Source organism: Artemia sp. Qi Xiang Cuo, chromosome 15 (assembly GCF_049724085.1).
Source record: "Artemia sp. Qi Xiang Cuo chromosome 15, ASM4972408v1, whole genome shotgun sequence".
Lineage (NCBI taxonomy): Eukaryota > Metazoa > Arthropoda > Branchiopoda > Anostraca > Artemiidae > Artemia > Artemia sp. Qi Xiang Cuo.
The window spans coordinates 65,071,917-65,075,764 of NC_142808.1; positions in this window are offsets into that span (position 1 = coordinate 65,071,917).

Genomic DNA, 3,848 nt, shown 5'->3' on the forward strand with positions numbered 1-3,848 from the left:
AACTCTGTTCATAAAGCTAGATTAAATCAAAGCATAATATCTTGAGCTATAGTGATGCTTCATCTTAGTTAGCAAAGAAGTTGTATAGTAAGTATAAAATATTTGGTAAGTTTGGAATAGAGGACCATATTGAGATAGTGTTAAAGATGCAGATTAGCTACTCTACAGTATCGGTACGGAGGTACTGCCCAATAGAATCAGGATAATACAGCAAGAAGTGAATTATTTATATCTTACTTCTACTGGGCAGTATCTCTGCAAATTTACAGCCCAATTAACAAAATAATCTGAGCGCAATGGCGCTGCCTAAGTAAAGAACAATGTCGGCACAAAGTATTATTTTTTCTTTTCCATACCAGGGCACTTCATATCGAAGGACTTGTCGCAGAAACTTCGAAAAGGGCTCATTCGATTGAAATGGCTTGTGCCCTTTTTAATAGTCGAAAGTGATTGGAAGGCAACTAACACCCCTTCCACGCCCACAATTTCCCCAAACACATCCAATCAAAATTTTGAGATAGCCATTTTGTTAAACGTAGTTGAAAGTTCTTGAAATTAGGTCTTTGAGAATGATAACCCCCTCAGAGCCCTCAGGGCAAGGATTATAAGTTATACCCTGGGGGCATATAAGGTTTTTATTATGGTATTATTTAGGAAATTATGTCTTTGAGGATGACAACCCCCCACAGCCCTCTGGGCAAGAGTTGTAAGTTATGCCCTGGGGGCATAAGAGCTGGTATGACCTAAGGTGCAGGCTTGAACATAGGCCAAATCATACCTTGCATGTCAGCTATATTAATCTGTGTCCAGTCTTTGTCACTACCAGCCAGGGGTGCCAATTAGGGGAGGGGCAGGACCATGGCCCCCCTACATTTTGAAAATTTCCTTCTTATTTATATTTTATAGCTAGTTTCAATTTTAGCTGTATGCTCTATTAAAACAGCAGGACTGGCTAGCTGTTCGTTTTTATTAGTCACCCCCTGTGCTTTGTTTTTTCACAGCTATTAAATAACCCTATTACCTACGCTATTTCATCTCCCAAGCCTCAACTGGACATGTGATTTCTGAGTAGGGTTTATTCAAAACTAAGCCCCTCTTTTTGGTATATTTGCTCAATGTTGTTCTTTTTTCTGCATCTTCATTAAAAAAAAAATTGAAAAGGAAATTCTTGCCCTCCTCCCCAATATTTTCGTGATTTGGCGCTACTGCTGCCAGCAGGCCTAGCTGCCAGTCCCTTTAGATTAAAGGGTTGCATCTTGATAATGAAAAGCAGGTTATCAGAACAATACCTTAAATTTGAGGTCTAGCTTGGTAATGAAACAAGTCAGAGCTCTGCTAGGTCTAACTGTGAGTCCCCCCCCCTCACTTTTGAAAATCACGTTGGATAGCTGTAAGGTAAAAATGTCTATTGGGAAGGATCATTCTTTGTGGCACACTTTAGCTAGAGTGCTGATTCTTTCTGGCTCTATTTAGCTAAAGTGCTGATCTTCTGAAAAATACATAATAAGCCAAAAGTCAGGTACAATAAAGCATATCAATATGTTTCACTTGTTGCAGGCTGCCTGTCATGCAAAAGAAAAAAAACAAAACAATTCCCTTTGCATAAAAAGAGGTTGAAATTTAAAACTATTAATTATACATGAGAATTCCAGACAATGCATGCCCTTTTTACTAACTCAGATGATAAAGGAATACGGATTAACACAAATGTTAGAGAAAAATACTTATTGCATGAATTGAGAGTCAAGAAATAAAATATACACAACTGTATCTTATGAAAAGTCAAATAAAAGACAAATATAGAAAGACAAATATAGGGCTTTAGTGATGATTCATTTTGAATTACCACCATATTCAACAAAGTTCTGAAATCTTTTGACAATACAAAAAATGTTGTGCCCTGACTGGTCTCTGCACCCTACACTTCAGGAGGACCTAATCTACACCTTTACCAGAAGTATCAACAAAAGATAGGAATATAGACCTCTATTCTATTTCTCTTTTATGCAAGACTAATCAGAATTACTTGGTTGCATGAGTGCATTAAAACACATTTGGGTAAAATTCTACTAAAAGAAATTGTTTTTAGTATTATCACTGTTAGATGAGGTGTTGTTCACTTTGGTATATAAGCTGTAGTAAGATATTTAGCTATGTAAGTGAGGAGATTAATCAGAGGGTTAATGTATTTTTCACATTTATGTAATAAGCTAGTTAACCTTATTTCCCTTATTACAACCCAACAAATCAAAAAAATACACTGCAATAATTATACAAAGCTAACATTTAATTAACCTAGATAAACAAATGTGGGTAAAATTCTACTTAAGCTACTTTTGAGTATCTAGAAAGGGGTTAGGTTAGGAAAAATAACACTTTGAGGGATGGGTATACAGGCTAAAGTATGTCCTGGGAAGGTATTTTGAAGTACCTACCTCCACTCCTTCTCCCTCTAGATGGTCTTGAAATTTGCCTACATGACAGTCCTGAAATTTTGGCAAAACAACATTTTACCTTAATTTTCAGTTATAAGTTTCTTTTTCTGTGGCTTTACCTCAGAAAATGCAATTTCAGTTATTTGAGCATTATTTTAAGACATATCAATGTTTTATTTCCAAAATTTAGGAAATATATTTACATATCTTTAAAACCTAATAAATTGGAATTAGGCAAAGTTGTGAAGCTGAAAACAATTCTGTTGTACTTTATTTAAACAGAAGATCTATTTCGCAAGGTTTCACTTCTATAACTAACAGATTTTAAAAGGTCATCAAAGGTCAGGACTCTCTGGAATGAGAAGGAGTGGAGATAGGTACTTCAAAATACCTTCCCAGGGCATATTTTACCTGATAGACCCATTCCTGAAAGTTTCATTTTTTCCTAACCTAACCCCTTTCTAAGATAGTCAAAAGTAGCTTAAATAGAATTTTACCTTTAATAAGGTAAAATAGCTTATTACAACAATGTGAAAAATACATTAACCTTCTGATTAATCCCCTCACTTACATAGTTAAATATCTTACTATAACTTATATACCAAAGTGAACAACACCTCATCTAACAGTGATCATACTAAAAGCAATTTTCTGAAGGTACTAACACATTATGACAACTTTGCCATTCTCCAGGCCAACAAGTCTTCCTTCAGTAAATTCCATAATCTCTCAATTTCAAACTTCACGCTGTTCTTCTGATGGAGCTCCAGGAGAAAGGTGCTTCCTATCTCCTGGGAGACATCTTCTCCATCGTTCCATTACAGCAGATGAAAAACGGACAACTTATTGCTCCAGGCCCCAGGAGATAGCAAAAACGACCAAAATACATCCAGGAGTTCCTTCCAGGAGATGAAAAACGCAGCTAATCTTCTATTGCTCAAAATTTTCCAAGCTGCAAAGAGCATTATTCTACTATTTGAATTCAAAAGTTTTTTGGTACTTAAAATATAGAAATACAGTTAGATTTTATAAATAATTCTTTTAAACCTTTATATCTACCTCTCTTTAATAATACAAAATGAAAAGCGAATATTATTCTAATGATTTGGACTGTTGAACCTTGTGAGCCTCATCATTTTTCTTTATTAATACAAATTTTGCTTTACAGTTTACAACATCAGTTATTATAGATTGCTTTATTTCTAGGGACCTTTTGCTTTTGATCTGCTGTGTAAAAGGGAGGACTAATTCCAAGTGTTGTTAGTAGTATTCTATATCTGATAAGAGACTTTAGGTGTATTGGAAGAATCTCTTGATTGACTCACAGCTAATTCCAAATATGGCAGAAAATATCACTCCATCTGTAGCTTCTGATATTAAGAATGGTATGTTATATAGGCCTAATTACTTTTC